Here is a 23,905-nt window from a genome sequence, read left to right as displayed (position 1 = left end):
CGAAAATATTACTCCCAAAAAAAAACAAACTAACGATAAGTTGAACTTCAAATTCCCGCCCTATGTACAGACCCGCTAACCTGTGCCAAAAAAAAAAACCCCTATCGATACTTATTAATATCGATGGTTCAGCCCAGGAACAGCTGTGCTAGGCCGGGACCATTCACAATGGACTCCCTGTCTATTGACAACTTATTTGACATAAGACCAATAAAAACAGATTCTCACAATTACAGACTCAATAACCAGACATGTAAGGGTGAGATGGGGATCCTCAGTATGACGCTGCACCACGGCACGCTGTCACTGCAGAAGGTAAACAACCAAAACAAACATATATGTACCGCACGCTTTACACCACCCAATTTCTTCCAGGCGCCGACTAAAACTCAAATCCTGCTCGGGCTATGGCGAATTGCTGCTCCTATGCTCTGCTACGTAGGGCAACGATGCTCCTTCCGCTTGGGACTGGACATGGACCTACTACGCAACCATACATAAGAAATACCAAATAACCACAAAAAAAAGGTAACTAAGACAAAAAAAAACAAGGCAACTAGACTAGTCTTTACTTAACACCTAACAGACATTCCTCTCGATCTTTTCAGCCTCAGAACACCCTGTAGGGCAACAATGAGTGGGCACCAAGACCCCTCACGGACCTGCTACATCTGCCCCTTCGCTGCACCTTCTCTGCTGGTTACCCACCTACACCGCGCTGTAAGAAAGATGCAACTGCGGCAACGATGGGCTGAGCCCTAGTGAAGCTCACCCACGGACCTGGCAGTTGCACCGTTTCCCGCCGGCTCAGGGGCCGCCAGCAGCTATTGTTGTTGAAAGCTACATTAAATAAAGAAAACAAATCAACAAAAAAAACAAACAACAAGACTCTGGCTTTTACTTCGCTTCAGACTGAGGCAACATTTGCCAAAATGCTTACCCAGGTGTATTTCAGATTGGGCGCCATCTTGTTATGTCCGCCTTTGCCAGTGCATCCCCTGTCGTTACGCCGGCTAGCCATCGGCTCAGGGTCAGATTCGACCGCGACAGGGGTGCGGCAGACCAACAATGAATTTATATTTTTTTTTCAAACACACCTACTCATATTGTCGGCTGAGGGACGCTTGTGGAATTTGGGTGGAGTTGTGGCTACTTTGGTGTCATGTAGCCGCGTGGCCCTCCCTACCTTGAGTCGGTTTTGGCATTTTGTTGCCGGCTCCCTTCAACATGCTTGGATTGGTTTTTTCTCCTGCTCCGGGACTTTTATCACCCCATCTCACCCCATAAATGAACTCTACTCCAGATTCATGTGTAAATTTTAAATTTTATTACAATAAAAATAAACTTTAATACTTAAGCCATTGAATTTTGGGACGCTGCAGTTCGTTGGCTATTTGTGCCTATTTTACTTATTTGAATTTGTAACCTCTTTCTACCTATACTCGAGTATGTAGTTATGAGGGATATTATTAACAGGAAATAAACAAAAAAAAAACTGCGCCGCTCCAATACACATTACAAACTCCTTTACTTATGTTAAATTTTATACATTTTCTTTTACCTTTTTTTTTGTTTTTCTTTCTTAAGTATACATTTGAATTTTTGTTTACAATATGGTTACTTGTTTGGTGTTGTGTTTCTGTTTAATGTTTTATATTATGTTGTGATTGTTTGGGCTATGTGTGTAACAGAAAATTTTTAATTGTTTTGTGTGTTGTATTGTTATGTGACTTGTATATGAATGGGTGTGTATTTTGAATTTTGGCTATGGCATACATGTGTATTTTTCTTTTGGTGTAGTGTATTTGAGTTTGTTGTATATAAATGGACTATGTAGGGGTGGGCTTTATATAATTATGGGCTTTATATTAAATGGATTATGTGCGTGTGGGCTGTATATAAATTTTGTGTATGTGTTTAAATTGGGCTATGAAAATGACGGATGTGTGCGTGTGGGCTGTATATAAATTTTGTGTATGTGTTTAAATTGGGCTATGAAAATGACGGATGTGTGCGTGTGGGCTGTATATAAATTTTGTGTATGTGTTTAAAAAGAATATGCATATGTGTATAGATATATGTAAGTTGGTAGTCGTAGGGGTACTTAGCCCGAGTCCAAACGAGCACCGCTGGCTGTAATCAAATTAAAGCTGAGGCCTCATGAAGAATGATGCGTCGCCGGCCGGTGTTGGCGCTGTCGTCTGTCGTGGCTACAATGAAGCCCTCCTGCATCCAAGCTACGCTCGTTCACCAAACCGCCCACAGCCCAATTTTCAGGCCCCCCGTCGCTTCGGTTGCCGATCGCCTCAGCCTAGATGTTCCCAAAGATATACTTCCTCGTCCTCTCCTTGTCCTCCAGCTATTCCTACGTTCTAAATCTTCCACTTTGCTTCCTTTTCTTCTTTCTTTCCCTGTGTGCGTTCCAACTACCACGTGCACGTCCCTTTGTCACTTGCCAAAACTGTGCCTTTGCCCTTGTCGGAAACTACTTATTGTCATTCCCAAGGAATTGCTACTTTACCCACTTTGCAACCCTCCTAATTGGTAGCACTGGTCCTCACCCCTCACGCACGAGTACTTGTTATCGGCCCGCTCCAGCTGTCAATCGCGCGAGTTGCCACTCCTTTTGTCCGACGACATTTGTGGTTTCCCAATACTGCCGCGCCGCACATAACACGTAGCAGTAGATCCGGTTTGAGTAGTTTTTTTTCATATATAATACTAGCAGGTATTGCCCGTCTTAACCCGGCTCAATATAATGTTTCCAATTGTATTTATTTTGTGTGTGCATAACCTACCCATATGTTTTCACCTTATAAGTTACCAGTAGGAAGGCATTTAAGGTATTTAAATGAACATTTTCTGTTCTTGACAAAAAATTGTTCAGTAGTCCGTTACATTTTTGTTCTTGCCAAACTATTTCGTTAAACGAACATAACCACTATAACTAATATTTTTTAAAGCTCGTTTTCCCCCCTTTGGAGCTAGAATTTTCCAAAAGCCTTTCTTAGTGTGCTCCTACACTATGATGGATACTATGAAAGGATACTTGAGTCCAAATTTCATCTTTTACCGTTTGGGCTGTGCGTTGATCACCAATTAGTCAGGACAAACTGTTTTATATATAGAGATAACGCAACGTTTTAAGATAGACTATGTGCAAAAAAGGGGAATAATTATAAGGGTTTATCCTAATTTTAAATTCACATTTGAGTCTTTTCGTGCCATATTGAGTCAATACGGTCACGCACAAACTCGGAATATGAAACACGGCACTCGTGTCAATGCCGTGCAGCGATGAGCCACGATCAAAAAACACTGACAATTCTCATCTCAATTTGCTAGAGTAAAACTTTCGATAGTTGAAGCCACCGATACCATCAAAATATCGAAGTTTGAATGCAATAAGCAGAATATTTAAACAATAAAATCTAATTATTTATTGACATCAATAAGAACAAATCATATACATACATACATCTTCCCGCAATGCGAAGCAGAATATGCGTAGCTCCGTTATTCGGTTTCTGCTTTACTATCGCTTACGCAGTCGTTGCCTAGCGACGGTAACTGTAAACTTTTGGCGTTTTGCCTTTGCAATTAACATTAAATGGTCAAAACGAAAGATGTGCGAGCCAACAACTTGAAGTTGTTGTTGTTGTTTTGTATGTACATGCTACATACATATACAGGCATACATACATATGCTTGTACATATGTATGTATGCATGGGCACACATAGACACGAACTGTTGCTTGTTGTATGTATGTGTGAGTGTGTGTATGGGATGTCCCCAACTATTTGATATTTGATATACATATGGCAAGTAAAAAACATATTGCTATATTTCAAGCGTTGAATGCCAATTTGTTGATATAGTTATGTTGATAACATTACCCAAATTTGAAATCGATCGGACAAAATGTATAACACAAACTATTCATTTGAAAAAGTGAATAAATAAAAAAAGCCCCAATAATAAAATTAAATGCGAAATACAACGAAAAAAAAAACGTTTGAGTGTTATTGATTATAATACTGTATTCGATTATTCACTGTACACATATGTATGTACATAAATACATACAAATGTATTTGCATGTGTACGGTAACTGTAAACTTTTGGCATTTTGCGTATGCAATTAACAGCCGTAAATTATCAAAACGAAAGAAGATTTGCGAGCCAATAACTTGTTGTTGTTGTTGTTTTAAAAATTTTGATTTGAAAACATAGAACACTATTTATTACAATCAAACAACAGTGTTCGATGGCCCACTGCATACATACAAACCTATATATGTATATAAGAATGTATATACGTACATACATACTTATTGATGTACATATGTACATACTATACATACAGACGTATGTACATATGTATGTACGTATGTAATACATATGGTGCTGGTGTAATTCATAATGCGAAATTCTTTCTAAGGGGAGCAATGTCCCCCCTGCCCAACATGCGTACGCCCTTGTAGTCCGTTGTCCTAAAAACCCCTTATGCCAAATGTACTAAACAAAGAAAAAATAACATAAAAATGTTTATGTTATAATGTTAATAATTTTTAATTAATTAACATTTCTTGCCCTGTCAGTGCAAGACGAATGTACTTTTATACATATGTATGTACATACATATGTACATACATAGATGTGCACATATGTATGGACATTCACACATTAGTGTCTCACATGTTGCTTTGGCTATTTCAATCGTTTGCACGCAACTACACGAACAGCTGTTTGTATGTGTGTATATGTATACTTAGTTGTCCCCAACTGTTTGATATTTTGTATTGTTTGTTCTGCCTGCTTTTGTAAAATGCATATTTTGAAAATCCTTGAATGCAAAGTTGTAGATTTAGTTACGTAGATTACATTATCCAAATTTTAAATCGATCGGACTAAATTTATAACAAAAACTTTTCATTTGAAATAGTGAATAAATATTAAAACCCCAATAATTCAAGCTCCAACACAAATTTCGAAAAACCGAGTATTTCTGTTTGTATTCTTTTATATATTATAAAAACCAAATTTAAAGTTGATCGATTCAGAAATGCAGAATTTTCAAACAAACTTTGGAGCTACTTTCCCCCCCTTTGGAGCTCGAATTTTCCAAAATCCCTTCTTAGTGCGCACCATGATAGCATACTTGAGCCCAAATTTCAGTTTCCTAGCTTTTACCGTTTGGGCTGTGGGGTGTTGATTGTGTTTCAATTTTTCCACGGAAAACCCCTCTTTTTCATGCCCCAGGAAAAATGGTAAAAAACCAAGTATGCAGTTTTTCTTGTATTCTTTTTGAGAGTATACAAACTAAGTTTGAAGTTAATTGGATGAAAATTTTAGATTTTTCCTACAAACGTTGGAGCCCCCCTTTGGCGTTCGAATCTACCAAAACCTACACCACTGAAGACAACATGTGTCCAATTTTCAGCCTCCTAGCTATTACCGTTTGGGCTGTGCGTTGATTGCAAATAGCTTTTCGTTTACCGAATTTTCCACCGGAAAATCATTATTATTCAGGCCGCAGGAAAAATATTGAAAATCCAAGTATACAGTTTTTTTGTATTCTTTGTGAGAGTATACAAACTAAGTTTGAAGTTAATCGGATAAAAATTGTAGATTTTTCATACAAACGTTGGAGCTCGTTTTCCCCCTTTGGAGCTCGAATTTTCCGAAACCCCTTCTTAGTGCTCACTTTCACTATAAGAGGGATCTTGTGTCCAAATTTCAGCTTCCTAGCTCTTACCGTTTGGGCTGTGCGTTGATTGGCAATCAGTCAGTCAGTCAGTCAGGACAAACTGTTTTATATATAGAGATTCTCTGAGCTTCTTAAAATTTGCTGCACACGTCTCGTGGATATCTCTAGAGACATTTTGCTGCGTATTTGCGATGCGCTGATGTTTTCCTTGACCGCTAGATTTTTAATGCGCCTTTTGTCCCGGTTATCAACCAAAGGTGGGCGTCCGGAATTGGTCTTTTTTTCCATGGTTTTCGGGATGTTTTAACAGATTTTCCACCGTGTTCTTATTTCTACCAACATTTACTGCAATTTTGCGTATTGACATCCCCATATCATGCAGTGCCAATATTTTTCCACGTTCTTTATTGCTTAAACGGGCGAAACTCGACATTTCTTAACAAAAACAAGATAGAACGCTACAGTCGAGCAAGCCCGACAGTAAAATAGCCTGTACTCTCCACAAAAAAGAAAAATTAAAAAAAAAAAATTTAAAAAAAAAATAAATAAATTTAAAAAAAAAATGAATGAATGAATTAATTAATTAAATTAAATTAGAATACATGTTTATGTTCAGTTTTAACAGCATACATTTACATCACGTACCTATGCGTGTTTATATGCGTGTATGTATGCAGCACAAAGTTGAACCAAAGCAGCAACAACAACAACAGCTGCGGGCAGCGCTGCCGACAGAGCTGCAGGCAGCGCATGAGCAGCGATTTTACTTATGGCTATAACTTTCTTCAGAATTGACCTATCATGATGAAATTTGGCACACGGACACATTAGTACCAACTGGATGTACCTACCAAAATTTATTTCAAAATTCCGAGAATTACGGAAGTTATAAGAAAAAACATGAATTGCGGGGGAGTGGGGGGGTGCATCGAAAAAAACTCAAACTCGTACTTTCTCGGTCTGAGGAGAATATGGAAACCAAGTTTGGTTATTCTAGCTCTTATACTTTCTGAGATCCTTGCGTTCATACGGACAGACAGACAGACGGACGGGCGGACAAGGCTATATCCACTCGGCTTCTCATCCTGATCAAGAATATATATACTTTGTGGGGTCTGCCACGCCTCCTTCTGTGTGTTACATACATGCGCACAAAACTAGTATAGCCTTTCACCCTTTGGGTACAGGCTATAAAAATCAATTAGGAATTGCTACAAATAATAATTTTAGTTGAAAATTACTTATTTTTATTTAATATAATAGATTAAACAGAATTCAGAATTGCACAAAAGGAAACCGCGTCAACAGCCCACAGCCCAAACGGCAAGAGCTATGAAGCTGAAATTTGGGCTCAAGGATCCTATCATAGTGAAGGTGCCCACTAAAAAGGGATTTTGGAAAATTCAAGCTCCAAAGGGGGGAAAACGGACTCCAACGTTTGTTTGAAAATTCTGCATTTCTGCACCGATCAACTTTAAATTTGATTTTTATAATCTATAAAAGAATACAAACAAAACTGCATACTCGGAATTTGTGGTGGAGCTTGAATTATTGGGGTTTTAATATTTATTCACCTTTTCAAATGAAAAGTTTGTGTTATAAATTTTTTCTGATCGATTTCAAATTCGGGGACTGTAATCTACGTAACTAAATCTATAACTTTGCGTTCAAGGATTTTCAAAATATGCATTTTTCAAATGCAGGCAGAACAAACAATACAAAATATCAAACAGTTGGGGACAACTAAGTATACATACACACACACATACAAGCAGCTGTTCGTTTAGTTGCGTGCAAACGATTGAAATAGCCAAAGCAAAATGTGAGACACTAATGTGTGAATGTACACACATACATACATATGTACACATCTATGTACATGTACACATCTATGTACATGTACACATCTATGTATGTATGTATGTATGTTCATTCGTCTTGCACTGACAGAGCAAGAAATGTTAATTAATTAACAATTATTTAACATTTTTAAAAGTAATTTTTTCTTTGTTTAGTACATTTGGCATTAGGGTTTTCATTAGTAACTTTATGAAGCAACAACAAATTACAAAGAACGCAAATATCAAATAGTTGGGGACATCATATGCACACACTCACACACAGAACAATCAACAGTTCGTGTCTATGTATGAAAAAGTAAAGAGAAACATGCATGCATATGTACACACATATGTATGTATGTATGTATGCCTGTGTACGTACATATATAGAATGTATGTACATTCGTATGTATGTATGTATGTATACATTGGACAATCGAGCACTCTTGTTTGATTGTAAAAAATAATGTTCTATGGTTTTAAATCAAATTTTTAAAACGAAAAACAACAACAATTGCAAGTCATTGGCTCGCGCTTCTTCTTTCGTTTTGATCATTTACGCCTGTTAATTTCAAAGGCAAAATGCTAAAAGTGTACAGTTACCGTCGCTAGGCAACGACTGCGTAAGCGACCGTGCGTACAACGTGCTGAGGAAGCACACAGTTAAGTCAGGACTGGCAGTCCGCCCGGTGCGTAACGAAGATATGTACATATGTATGTATGTACGTATAACCATACATAGTACTTATTGTACTATATTTGCTATTTGGAAAATGAACTCTTTAAAAAACTTTAGAGAGCATCGAATATCATATAGTAAATAAACTTATCATTATAAGCACATTTTACTTAGCCCAGCAAAGACGGGCAAGACCTGCTAGTATAAAATATAAATTTTGGGGATTAATGAAAAAGAAATTTCTTTTCCCTTGAAGTTTTAAAAGAATTAATCTTATTTTTGATTTACAAGACCAATGTTTTTATTAAACTATTAAAACTAATGATTATGATTTTATATTTTGGTTTACCTATAATTTTATTTATTATGGCTTTATTTTGTTTTGTTTCTAACCGAAAACATTTACTTTCTATATCATTGAGCTTAGAATTTATTGTATTATTATTTTTTTTATTATTTATATATTTAAGTTTATTGGGCTTTGAAAATTATTTTAGAATAATATTTTTAACTTTTAGTGTATGTGAAGGGGCTTTAGGTTTATCTATTTTAGTTTCTACAATTCGTACGGTAATGATTATTTTAAATCTTTTAGTATTATATAAAAATGTTAAAATTAATTTTTTATAGCCTATACCCAAAGGGTGAAAGGCTATACTAGTTTTGTGCGCATGTATGTAACACACAGAAGGAGGCGTGGCAGACCCCACAAAGTATATATATTCTTGATCAGGATGAGAAGCCGAGTCGATATAGCCTTGTCCGCCCGTCCGTCTGTCTGTCTGTCCGTATGAACGCAAGGATCTCAGAAAGTATAAGAGCTAGAATAACCAAACTTGGTTTCCATATTCTCCTCAGACCGAGAAAGTACGAGTTTGAGTTTTTTTTTTCGATGCACCCCCCCACTCCCCCGCAATTCGTGTTTTTTCTTATAACTTCCGTAATTCTTGGAATTTTGAATTAATTTTGGTAGGTACATCCAGTTAGTACTAATGTGTCCGTATGCCAAATTTCATCATGATAGGTCAATTCTGAAGAAAGTTATAGCCATAAGTAAAATCGCTGCTCATGCGCTGCCTGCAGCTCTGTCGGCAGCGCTGCCCGCAGCTGTTGTTGTTGTTGCTGCTTTGGTTCAACTTTGTTCTGCATACATACACGCATATAAACACGCATAGGTACGTGATGTAAATGTATGCTGTTAAAACTGAACATAAACATGTATTCTAATTTAATTTAATTAATTAATTAATTCATTAATTTTTTTTAATAATTTATTTTTTTTTTAATTTTTCTTTTTTGTGGAGAGTACAGGCTATTTTACTGTCGGGCTTGCTCGACTGTAGCGTTCTATCTTGTTTTTAATTTTTTTATTACCAGTATGTTTTATAAAATTTAGATTTATAACGGTGCAGGTTTTATTACTTTTTATTAGATTTATATTTTTATTAATAAATAATTTTATAAATTACTGATCAAAATTTCTTTTTTTTTAGGTTGTGATATACTTTCTTACGGGTTAATTATTTTAAGTTTATGAATTTGTTCTTTAATATTATTAGCAAGTGAAAGAGTTGTTAAGTACAATAATTATAAGAATTTATTATTATTAAATATTGTTATATTATTAGTATTAACATTTAGTAGAAGAAATTTATTTATATTTATTTATTTTTTGAAAGTAGATTAATTTCTACGTTATTTTTAATTTTAGGGTGGGGCTATCAACCTGAGCGGTTGCAAGCTGGGGTATATTTATTATTTTATACTTTATTAGTATCATTGCCTATATTAATCGGGATTTTTTATTTAATAAATTTTATAGGACCTATAAATTTTTATTTAATTAATAACTATTTATTTAATTATGATTTATTATATTTTTGTATAAATCTTGCGTTTTTAGTAAAGATACCTGATCGCTCTGATCATGCAATATTGCTGGTAGGCAAAAGTATAAATTGTCCCTCGTCGCGACGATCCAATGAAATGTGTATATAAGTCGCTTGTGGACTTATACAACAAATGCACAGCTGACGCACCGAGAACCACAGGAACAGCGAAATAAAGCAACCACACAAATCAATTTCAAATTTCCAAGTGTTTATTGCTAGCCGTGCAAGGCTTAGCATTAGCACAACAAATGTTGTGGATCTTATCTTAACAGCGAGAGCAAGAGAATATAAACAGCTGTTACATTAAATTACAATTATTGCTTATAACAACTTAAATCTATAATTCAAATGACTTAAATCTACAATTCAAATATTTACAAAAAACTTAAATCTATACTTAAGTATAAAGGTATGAAATGCCCATACATCGGCCGCGTTGAAGCGATTCGCTTCAAAACAGCTCTACTGGTAGAGGCGCCAAGCGATGCATAGTCCTTTTAAATACGCCCGCCTTCGTCCTTATCGTCGCCACGCGCACTTTTCCATCTGCGCCTTTTATCGTCTCTTGAACGACTCCCAGCATCCACTCCTGAGGCGGCGCGTTGTCCTCGTGGACGTGTACTACTGTTCCGGTTTCCAGATTTGGCCAACCTACTGCCCACCTTTGGCGCTGCTGCAGGCTCAACAGGTAGTCTTTGGACCAGTCTGTCCAAAACCGCTGCCTGACGCCTGAGATCAACTGCCAGCGTTGCAAGTAGGTCAGCCTGTCGTCTCTCACGGGTTGCCCTGACCCGGTTGGCAGCGGCACGAGCGTTCCACCTACGAGTAGGTGAGCTAGAGTTATCGCCGTTATACCAGCCAAGTATTCTGGCGAAGAATAGCCAAGAGCGCACGAGGGCCTGCATGGCAATTGGTAAGGTGCAAGTACCGCAAATATAAATTAACAAATCGCCATCCCTTTGGCATAAGTAATGGGAATTTCGCATTGTGCGGCAACGGCGCTTTGAGTAAACGCCCGCCAACTCGTTCCAACATCAAAGTTCGCTTTCCATACTGATACGGACTCAGCAATGGATAAAGCTTTTGGTACGACGGTTGCAGGATCACCGACTTGTCTAATTTGACTATTTCGGCCAACAAAGTGAAGTGCAATTCAGCCGAAGTTGGCGCAAGCGGTGTGTGTCCTGACCCCTTTCCGTTTATAAATCGAAACATGTACGACACTATGCGGAGAATTTTTAAGTACGACGACGACCTTTCAATTAAATCCAAAATTGGATTTGAAGCATTATCGGCCGCGATGAGAACCGTCGCATTCTTCCGCTTCTCCAGCACTGATTGTTCTTTGGTCAACTTAATGTGAGAATTAGTTGGCCAAAGGTTCTGGTCACTTTGTAAAAACTTTAGACCACCAAACAAATGTGAATCAATCAATTCTGCAGTGGTACAACCACGCGAAGTTAAGTCAGCTGGATTTTCTGCCGTCGGTACATGGCGCCAAGTGGCGTCTGATGTCAATTCCTGTATGGTAGCAACTCTAATGGCGACAAATGTATTCAAATGTGAAGGATGAGTTTGCAACCAATGCAGGACTACCTCTGAATCAGACCAAAATACGATTTGGTCAACAGGCACATGGAGAAGATGCCGATCTTTCTTTCACAAATTTGCGAGCAAGAGTGCTGCGCACAATTCTAAGCGTAGCACCGACTTTGTCTTTAGAGGCGCTACCTTCGACTTTGCAGTAAGCAAATTCACAGTTACTCTGTGCTCTCGCTCAATTCGGAGGTAAAAACAGCACCCATAAGCCCTTGTCGAAGCGTCAGCAAAGCCATGAACCTTATATTTTGTGCCTTTGGTGACGCCGACATATCGGGGAATGCGTATCGCCTCGCAAGTCGGACAGTAAATGGTCTGGAATTTGGTCAACCCAAGCGGATTTTTGAAGCCAAATTTCCTGCATCAGAATTTTTGGTCGAGTGATAATCGGACAAAGTAAACCAAGCGGGTCGTACAATCTGGATATAAACGATAATATCGAGCGCTTGGTGGGTGCAATGTCTATCGACATGTTCGAAATCGAATATTTAAAAACGTCTTCACGCGGGCTCCAAATGAACCCCAACGTCTTCGTATCCTCCTGATGGCCGATCACCATTTCGTCAGAAGGCGATGCTTTAAATGTTTCACAATTTGATGCCCATTTCGTTAAAGTGAAACCGAACGATTCGAGCACTGAAACTATCTCATTCCGTAGCATTCGCAATTCTTCCACTGTATCTGCTCCAGATAGCAGATCATCTACATAGAAATCGCTAACAAGCGACTTTGATGCCAAAGGATGCGAAACAGCATGTAGCTCACTCAGGTACTTTAAGCAACGGATTGCCAGAAAAGTTGCCGAAGCAGTACCGTATGTTACCGTGTTTAAACGATACAATTGGAGTGGTTCAGTGGAGTTGCTTCTCCAAATAATAAGCTGGAAATTGCGATGCGACTTGTCGGTACATTTTTGCAATGTCTGCCGACAGCGCAAATAGATGAAGCCGAAATCGCAACAATGTTAGTATAGACATAGCTGTATGGTTGGACCATTCATCAGAATGTCATTTAAAGACAATTGTGACGACGTCTTGCTAGACGCGTCGAAAACGACTCTCAACTTTGTTGATGTGCTTTGTGGCCTTAGCACACATTGGTATGGTATAAAATAATGCGGCTCTCTCGGCACTCATATGGCCCAACGAAATGTACTCTTTCATAAAGGTAATGTACATCGACTGCGTATCAGGCTGCTTTGCCATTCTTCTTTCCAGAGCCAAAAACCACCTTAAGGCTGTCTCATACGAATTTCCGAGACTTTTGGGACTAGATTTGAATGGCAAAGAAACAGTCAGTCTGCCCGAGGGTAAGCGATTGACCGATTCGAGAAATGTTTTCTCGCAAAGCACTTGTTCTGTGGTGAACAAACTTTGATCGGACAAATTTGGAACTTCTTCCAACTCCCAGAATTTACGGATGAGACTATCTAGTTCCTGACATTCTGGATTTGACAAAGAGCTCTGTTTTAAGCTCACGAGCGATGTTGACGGCATCTCAGTTGACCCTGCAGAACGGCAACGACCAGCCACAATCCAGCCAAGTGCCGTAGATTGCAAAGCCGGCGAGGCGCTGGTACCTTTTATTTGCCCTTCTCGTAGCAACTCAAAACAAGTAAAAAAGCTAAAGTCGGGTGTCCCGACTTTGAAATACTCTGTACATATGTTTACAATAATTATAGAAAATAAAAAAATTAAGAAAATAAAAAAAAAATTTGATCGATTTTACCTCTCTCGGTATTCGAACTCACGTAAAGGGTTTATAATTGCACATTTACATAGCAATTGCGTCTGTGTGAGTGTATGTATGCCTATGCGCATCTATTCGTGTCTGTGTAAGCATTTTCGCAGTCAACCAAACAGACATCAACATCAACAACAGCCGCGGGCAGCGCTTGAGCAGCGCTGCAGCAGCAAATATATTTATGGCTATAACTTCTTGTTAAATCGGTCTATCATAGTGAAACTTGGTATACGGACGTATAATAACCAACTGGGGGTATTTCCAAAATTTTAGTTCGAAATTCCAAGAATTACGGGAGTTACGATTTGCGGGGTAGAGGGGGAAGGGAGGGAAATTCCAAAATATACATTTTCTGCGTATTCACATAAGGCATCTGGGACTAAAATTTGGTGTTCCTAGGTCTTATAGTCTCCGAGATATAGGCGATTATACGAATGGAAAATCGGGAAAACCCCCATAGGGGGGAAGTGGGGGGGGAAATCAAAAAAATAAAACAAACTCGTATAGAATACACACATAACGCATCTTTGTGCAAAATTTGGTGTCTCTATCTCTTATAGTCTCTTAGATCCAGGTGTTCATACGGACGGACAGACGGACAGACGGACAGACTGACAGACGGACAGACGGACAGACGGACAGACAGACAGACAGGGCTAGATCGACTCGTCTCGTCATGCTGATCAAGAATATATATACTTTGTGGGGTCTGCCACGCCTCCTTCTGCCTGTTACATTTTTCAGCTCCCGCAAACCTAATATACTTCTGTACATTTCATGTACAGAGTATAAAAAGCATCTGCTCCGAGTAGCAGATCTATGCGTTGCGGCCGGTGGAATTGCAGTTCACATCCATTAGGCACCTCAACGTCTACTACCAGTTTCTCAGGCTGGTAGGAAGAAATATTATTCAATACTGCGAATTCTGCCGTCACCTCAAATTTGTCAATTCGAGACACTATAGAAGTTTGAACGATATGACGTACTTCAGACTTTCATTTGCCTATGCCTAATAAACAAATATCCTTGCGCTCCCTCTTCAGCTTTAGAACTCTGGCCAAGTCCTCGGTCATAAAATTGACCTGCGAAGCAGAGTCTAACAGTGCCCTGGCTCATTGGTAGGACCCTGACTGGTCCATTACCTTAAGAATTGCTGTTGCCAAAATTACTTGGTTGGTCACCGTCGTGGCGTGGTTCACTGCCGACGTTTCCGTTGGTACTGTAGATTGTGCTACCAACGTTTGACTAGAACCCGCTGCTTGCGAAGTGTTTGCACTATATTCGTACTTGTGCAAGAGCGTGTGATGCGGCCTCGAACAGACTCTGCAACAACCAGAATTGCAGGATTTAGTCGTATGACCTTTCCGTAAACAGTTAATGCATAACTGGACCCTTTTTACAAACTTGAAACGCTCGTCTCTAGCGATCGCTGAGAATTCGAATTCGACTGACAAAACGGACAATGGGTGACTTGGCAGTGCTACTGCCAACGCCGTTTTACCACTACTTTTTGATCCATCGGAACTTGGCTTCTTAGGCCGGCCAGACGATGCCTCCTCAGCAGACAGATGCTGGTAGCGTTTATTAAGAGTGGCCTCGCATTCTTCCCAAGATGGAAGTTGACTGTAGTCGAGGCCCTCTTCCCATTTGGATCGAGTGATGGAGTCAACTTTACCCATAACCAAATGTATGAGAATGACGTTTGCTACTTGCTTCTCATCACCCAATGACAACAGCGATTCATAAATTGCCCTTACATTATATATTAAGGAGCGCAAAGATAAAGCAGAAGGCATTTTGTCCAAGTCGAACAGCTTGGACACGCTGTCGAAAACGATTAGGCAACTATTGTCATAAACTCGTTTTAATGCTGCTAGCGCCTTTGGATAATTGGCATCAGTCACTTAATAAGCTTTGACTGTGCCAAGCGCTTCTTTGTCCAAACAAGATAGCAAGTGGTTAAATTTTTCTATATTTGTCAGAGATGCGTCATGGTCAACCAAGTTTTCGAACAGACCAATGAAATTTTTGTACTCCGAATAGTCGCCACTGAATTTTGGGAGTTTCATCGACGGCAGCTGCTTGCTATGGCAACCTGATCCAAACATTGTGAAGTTTGCCAGGCTGTCCCGCTGAGGCCTAGGCCGAACACCTTTACTCAGAAGTAGCGTTTCCGTCGTGACGCGCAAATTTTCTAAATCTGCTCTTGAGGCTAAGACCGGCTCGATTTGATCCAACTCTTCCTGCAGATTGAACGCTCTGTCAATATATCTGATTAAAATTTTCAACCGGCACTCCATTTCAACAGACTCAATGGGCTTAGTGGCATTTCTATGTCTCTGACAACATTTGTATGTGATTGCAGTAATGCATCGAACTTGCTCGACTCCAAATCATCCGATACCTTGCTATAGGTTTGCTTGAAGCGTTTTGACGGCATGTTTGTAACGAGTCTTTAACTGTTTGCTGCTGAAAAATAACAGAGGCGAGAGACGCGCAGCTGTTAGAATTGATGCTGGACAAATATGCAAACTGCACGATAGCAGCGAACCCACGCAACAACAATATGTGCGTAAGGGAAACGAAATGACATCGACGCTAGCTGAGCGACGCACGTCAACGGCTTGTAAGCAACGCAAGCAGCGCAAAGAACAATTAGCAATTAGTCCAGCAACAACAATGCACAAGCAAGCGATATTGACTCTAGCTTGCAGTTGCTAGACCAGTGCGGCAATAACGAAAAGAGCGCAAAAGGCAGACTCCAAAATCAAACGGCACAGAGAAAAGGCGCGCTGACCTCTAACTTTTGGCGCTTTCAAATTCTTGCGGTACGTTGGTATAGCAATTGTCCAAAGTACAGCAGTTATATGTACAAACACAAATGTATATATGTATGCATATATATATATATATATATATATATATATATATATATATATATATATATATACACTGCCATGCACTTGAATAGGGACAAGATTTTCTAGCATTTGTATTGTGTTTTTCTATTTTGGGGAAAGGGCTACCTTCAAATGCTTTGGTGTTTCACTTAGAATGCAGCATCAGGGAACTGTACAAATTTACAGTTAGCTTTTAATAATTAACCGTTATGGACTATCACTGTTTTGCTTTCGACTATGCTAAAAACACACAGTTTTTGCCATGCACTTGAATGGGGACAAAGAAGATAACTTTAGTGTGTGTGCAACTATGAACACAGAAGGTTGTATTTTATTAAAATACATATATTTTGATTAAAAACAAACCAAAATGGGCCGTGGTCAAACACTCACTTCTGAAGAAAAGGGCAAAATATTAGCATTTAGGGAGTGTGACATGAATATACGACAAATTGCCGAAAAAATTAACAAAAGCAAGCCTGTTGTTGGAAATTTTTTCAAAAACCCATTGATGTACGGGAAAAATATGAAAGGACGCACAAAAAAGGCACTTACATCTTCAGACGAACGACGCGTTCTTCGGGAAGCGTCAAACTCACATGTATATATATATATATGTATATATAGATATATGTGTATATATATATATATGTAAGCTGGCAAATATATACGTGTAAATTATGCAGTCATATACCCACAAATCTATATATATAAAACAGTTTGTCCTGGCTGACTGACTGACTGATTGGTGATCAACGCACAGCCCAAACGGTAAAAGCTATGAAGCTGAAATTTGGGCTCAAGTATCCTATCATAGTGTAGGTTCGCACTAAGAAGGGATTTTTGAAAACGAGGGGAAAACGAGCTCCAAATTGAAAAATCCTCATTTTTCAACCGATAGACCGATTAAACTTGGTTTCTAAAATCAATAAAAGAATACAAAGAAAGTTGCATACTTGGTTTTTTGAATATTTTCTTGGAGACTGAATTATTGGGGCTTTTTTGGGGCACAAGAGGAAACCGCGTCAACAGTCCACAACCCAAACGGTAAGAGCTAGAAAGCTGAAATTTGGGGTCAAGTATCCTATCATAGTGTATGTGCGCACTAAGAAGGGATTTTGGAAAATTCGAGCTCCAAAGGTGGGAAAACGAGCTCCAAAGTTTGTTTGAAAAATCTTCAGTTTTCCACCAATCAACTTTAAATTTGATTTTTATATTCTATAAAATAATACAAACAAAACTGCATACTCGGATTTCTGGTGGAACTTGAATTATTGGGGTTTTAATATTTATTCACCTTTTCAAATGAAAAGTTTGTGTTATAAATTTTTTCCGACCGATTTCAAATTTGGGGACTGTAATCTACGTAACTAAATCTACAAGTTTGCGTTCAAGGTTTTTAAAATATGCATTTTACAAATGCAGGCAGAACAAACAATACAAAATTTCAAACAGTTGGGGACAACTAAGTATATACACACACATACAAGCAGCTGTTCGTGTAGTTGCGTGCAATTGATTGAAATAGCCAAGCAAAATGTGAGACACTAATGTGTGAATGTACACACATACATATGTACACATCTATGTACATGTACACATCTATGTATGTATGTATGTTCATTCGTCTTGCACTGACAGAGCCTAAAATGTTAATTAATTAAAAAATTATTTAACATTTTTAAAAGTCATTTTTTCGTTGTTTAGTACATTTGGCATTATGGTTTTCATTAGTAACTTTATGCAGCAACAACAAATTACAAAGAACGCAAATATCAAATAGTTGGGGACATTATATACACACACTCACACACAGAACAATCAACAGTTCGTGTCTATGTGTGCGGTTCTCTACGTACGGTTGAAAAAGTAAAGAGAAACATACATGCTTATGTACATACATATGTATGTATGTATGCCTGTGTACGTACATACATATATAGCATGTATGTACATTCGTATGTATGTACGTATACATTGGACCATCGAGCACTGTTGTTTGATTGTAATAAATAATGTTCTATGGTTTTAAATCAAATTTTTAAAACGAAAAACAACAATTGCAAGTCATTAGCTCGCGCTTCTTCTTTCGTTTTGATCATTTACGCCTGTTAATTTCAAAGGCAAAATGCCAAAAGTGTACAGTTACCGTCGCTAGGCAACGACTGCGTAAGCGATAGTAAAGCAGAAACCGAAAGCGGACCTACGCATATTCTGCTTCGCGTTGCGGCAGATGTACGTATGTATGTTTGTATATGATTTGTTCTAATTGATCTCAATAAATTATAAGATGTTATTATTTAAATTTTCTGTTAATTGCATTCAAACTTCGATGGAATTATTGATTGTATCGATGGATTCAACTATCGATAGTTTTGATGCTCTAGCACATAGCAGAAACACACCTTTTACATTCACAAAGATCATATTTGGAATTGAAGACACAAATTAGTGTTGAATTAAAAAATTTAATACATACTTTTATATGTATGTATGTATGTATATAGGCGGATAACGCCTGCATGAAAAATTTAAATGTATGTACATATCAGCGTTGCCGAACGCTCCAATTTTGGCGGGACGTCCCGATTTATAAATCAAAATTAAATGTCCAGCGTCGGACCTTTCGGCGATATTTCGACCGTGCGTACAACATGCTGAGAAAGGACACAGTTAAGTCAGGACTGGCAGTCCGCCCGGTGCGTAACGAAGATATGTACATATGTATGTATGTACGTATAACCATACATAGTACTTATTGTATTATATTTACTATTTGGAAAATGAACTCTTTAAAAAACTTTAGAGAGCGTCGAAAGAAGAATATCATATAGTAAATAAATTTATCATTATAAGCACATTTTACTTAGCCCAGCAAAGACGGGCAAGACCTGCTAGTCTATTTATATAGTTTAAAATAAAACTATACATTTTCATTGTAAAAATAAAATTCTTAATTTTTATAAATTACTTATAACAATTATCTATATTCAAAGATTAATTAATCTCCTTAACATCTTCAATGTCACACTCTATATTTAAGCTATTTAGATAATAAAAAAATAAAAAAATTATATAAAATTAAAATTCAAAAAACAAATAATAATAAATAAATTTTTAAACTATTATTCTGTATAATAAATAAAATTTGTGAATATTGTACTAATTTTTGATAAATCCCAGCAAAAAGACGGGCAAGACCTGCTAGTCTATTTATATAGTTTAAAATAAAACTATACATTTTCATTGTAAAAATAAAATTCTTAATTTTTATAAATTACTTATAACAATTATCTATATTCAAAGATTAATTAATCTCCTTAACATCTTCAATGTCACACTCTATATTTAAGCTATTTAGATAATAAACAAGAAAGGAATGCTAAAGTCGAGCAGGCTCAACTCTTAAATACCCTGTACCACCCCACAAAAAAGTAATTAAATTAATTTAATTAAATTAATTAATTAATTTAATTTAACTAAATTAATTTAATTAATTAACCAAATTAAATATAAAATATTCCATGCATGCATAGATACATTTACATTTACATCAGAATCCTGCCTTATGCGTGTTTGTGTACTTGTACATATGTATGTATGTGTGCATTGGGCCTGGTTATATGGCTATAACTTTCTTTTTGATCATTCTATCATAATGAAACTTGGTATACGGATATATAATTACTAACCTAATGTGACTACCAAATTTAAGTTTAAAATTCCAAGAATTATGGGAGTTATAGAAAATTGGTAATAGGGGGGGAGTGGGGGGTTGGATCAGAAAAAATGAACAAACTTGTCCTTTCTCGGTCTCAGGAGAATCTGTATACCAAGTTTGGTTATTCTAGCTCTTATACTTTCGGAGATCCTTGCGTTCATACAGACAGACAGACGGACAGACAGACGGACAGACAGACGGACAGACGGTCAGACGGACAGACGGACATGGCTATATCGACTCGGCTTGTCATGCTGATCAAGAATATATATACTTTGTGGGGTCTACCAAGCCTCCTTCTGTGTGTTCCATGTGCACTCGCACAAAACTAATATACCCTTGTACCCTTTGGGTACAGGGTATAAAAAAAAATATAAAAATTATATAAAATTAAAATTCAAAAAACAAATAATAATAAATAAATTTTTAAACTACTATTCTGTATAATAAATAAAATTTGTGAATATTGTACTAATTTTTGATAAATCCCAGCATTATAAGACTTAATATTTTGAAAATAAATTACTAAACAATAAGAAACTAAACCTAATCCATCCCACCCCAATAAAATACTTATTAAATTAGGACTAATAATTAATAATATTATTGAGATAACAAATATTAAAACTAATATAATAAAACGGTTAATATTTTCATCTCTTATATATTCTTTTCTATAAAAAATAACTAATGAAGCAATTATCAATACAAAAGATATAAACAATAAACTTATCCAATCAAATTAAAAAGTTATAACAATATAACAATATTTATCGAATTTAAAGAAACTTCTCATTCAATAAAATAAACTAAATCATTTAATAAAAAATTTATTGCCAAAAAAAAAATGAAAATCTAATAAAAATTGGATTACCAAATCTAATTCTACAAATTGATAAATATTTCCCGATCTAAAATGAATTATTTCATATCACTAACACCACAAATTAGTATTTTTATTAAACAATTTAAATATAACCATAAAGTACAAAAATCTCTTCTCATAATTAATAAATTTAAAGGTAATGAATGTAATAAAACTAATAAATACTCTCGAATTATACCCCCTCTAAATGAATAAACCCCAGAAAACTTTTTTCCATGTTGTCTAAAAGAATATAAATATAGTATACGCAGCTCTAAAAAAAGATTAAAAAGACAATATAAATATTGAAACTCATGATCTCACAATTCTATTTAATAATGAAATTTCTCCTAACAAATGTAAGGTAGGAGGAGCAGCTATATTAGAAGATCTCAACAAAAATCACCATAAAGTTATTGAAGGCATACAATTTAATAACCCCTTATTGATTAATAATCTACGACTTCCCAACCGTTCATAAGAAATATTGGCTAAACAAAAAAACCCCAGAAGAACATAAACCATGAGCAATTATTAAAGTGTAAGAACCACACAATCCTCAATATCTTATTGTTAATAGCCCAGCTAAAACAATTCCTATATGAGCAACAGAAGAATAAGCAATTAAAGCCTTTAAATCAGTTTGACGTAAACAAACTAATCTCACTAATGCTCCTCCTACTAATCTAATACTAATTCAAATAAATCTATATTTTAAATTTAATAACTGCAAAAAAGAAATAACCCGTTATAAACCATATCCTCCTAATTTCAATATAATCCCAGCTAAAATTATAGACCCTGAAACAGGGGCTTCTATATGAGCTTTAGGCAATCATAAATGAACTAAAAATATAGGTATTGTTTGGGCATTTCATGCCTTTATACTTAAGTATAGATTTAAGTTTGTTGTAAATATTTGAATTGTAGATATAAGTCACTTGAATTATAGATTTAAGTTGTTATAATAATAATTGTAATTTAATGTAACAGCTGTTTATATTCTCTTGCTCTCGCTGTTAACATAAGATCCACAACATTTGTTATGCAAATGCTAAGCCTTGCACGGCTAGCAATAAACACTTGGAAATTTGAAATTGATTTGTGTGGTTGCTTTATTTCGCTGTTCCTGTGGTTCTCGGTGCGTCAGCTGTGCATTTGTTGTATAAGTCCACAAGCGACTTATATACAGTTCTCATTGGATCGTCGCGACGAGGGACCATTTATACTTTTGCATACCGGCAATATTGCATGATCTGAGCGATCATTTTGGCGCCCCCGGGTGGACTTTTCGTTGTGACGTGTTGGACACTGGACATTGGGTCTGGAGTTATTGCTGCCATCTGGTTGTGCAGCAACGAGTGGTCTAGATATTTGGTTTAGAACTCTCCTTATTTACGCTAGCTGGCGATGCAGTGCCCACTTCCCCAGGGAAGTTATACACAGGTAACGAGTGCAAGTTAAATAGCGGCCAAATCTGTCTGATTGGACTTGGCACATACATATGTATGTACATCCATATGTTAATTGTCTACAAAGGCATATATATGTATGTGAGTGTATGTGTTCATTGCTTTCGCAAGACTGGGCCGCAATTTGAATGTTGGCATTCGATTTGCTTGTTACCATATACATATAGAAAACTTTTTCTTCTTTCGACGCTCTAAAGTTTTTTAAAGAGTTAATTTTCCAAATAGCAAATATAGTACAATAAGTACTATGTATGGTTATACGTACATACATACATACATATGTACATATCTTCGTTACGCACCGGGCGGACTGCCAGTCCTGACTTAACTGTGTCCTTTCTCAGCATGTTGTACGCACGGTCGAGTTATCCCCGAAAAGACCGACGCTGGACATTTAATTTTGATTTATAAATCGGGACGTCCCACCAAAATTGGAGCGTTCGGCAACGCTGATATGTACATACATTTAAATTTTTCATGCAGGCGTTATCCGCCTATATACATACATACATACATATAAAAGTATGTATTAAATTTTTTAATTCAACACTAATTTGTGTCTTCAATTCCAAATATGATCTTTGTGAATGTAAAAGGTGTGTTTCTGCTATGTGCTAGAGCATCAAAACTATCGATAGTTGAATCCATCGATACAATCAATAATTCCATCGAAGTTTGAATGCAATTAACAGAAAATTTAAATAATAACATCTTATAATTTATTGAGATCAATTAGAACAAATCATATACAAACATACATACGTACATCTGCCGCAACGCGAAGCAGAATATGCGTAGGTCCGCTTTCGGTTTCTGCTTTACTATCGCTTACGCAGTCGTTGCCTAGCGACGGTAACTGTACACTTTTGGCATTTTGCCTTTGAAATTAACAGGCGTAAATGATCAAAACGAAAGAAGAAGCGCGAGCTAATGACTTGCAATTGTTGTTTTTCGTTTTAAAAATTTGATTTAAAACCATAGAACATTATTTATTACAATCAAACAACAGTGCTCGATGGTCCAATGTATACGTACATACATACGAATGTACATACATGCTATATATGTATGTACGTACACAGGCATACATACATACATATGTATGTACATAAGCATGTATGTTTCTCTTTACTTTTTCAACCGTACGTAGAGAACCGCACACATAGACACGAACTGTTGATTGTTCTGTGTGTGAGTGTGTGTATATAATGTCCCCAACTATTTGATATTTGCGTTCTTTGTAATTTGTTGTTGCTGCATAAAGTTACTAATGAAAACCATAATGCCAAATGTACTAAACAACGAAAAAATGACTTTTAAAAATGTTAAATAATTTTTTAATTAATTAACATTTTAGGCTCTGTCAGTGCAAGACGAATGAACATACATACATACATAGATGTGTACATGTACATAGATGTGTACATATGTATGTGTGTACATTCACACATTAGTGTCTCACATTTTGCTTGGCTATTTCA

The 23,905-nt window shown here is 36.8% G+C and overlaps 1 long non-coding RNA gene across 2 annotated transcripts; it reads left to right on the top strand.

Moving 5' to 3' along the window:
• The first annotated feature begins 269 nt into the window (after positions 1-269).
• LOC115628118 lies at positions 270-719 on the top strand. 2 transcript variants are annotated; one of them, XR_003995752.1, is made up of 3 exons: positions 270-315; positions 376-528; positions 609-719. It is a non-coding gene; the product is annotated as an uncharacterized LOC115628118 (long non-coding RNA). The 2 variants fall into 2 exon arrangements; XR_003995751.1 differs by having other exon boundaries at positions 587-677.
• Positions 720-23,905: the final 23,186 nt, after the last annotated feature.

The sequence above is a fragment of the Scaptodrosophila lebanonensis genome, unplaced genomic scaffold (assembly GCF_003285725.1).
Source record: "Scaptodrosophila lebanonensis strain 11010-0011.00,11010-0021.00 unplaced genomic scaffold, SlebRS2 tig00000101-arrow-pilon, whole genome shotgun sequence".
NCBI lineage: Eukaryota > Metazoa > Arthropoda > Insecta > Diptera > Drosophilidae > Scaptodrosophila > Scaptodrosophila lebanonensis.
This window is presented reverse-complemented; position numbering and strand designations above follow the sequence as displayed.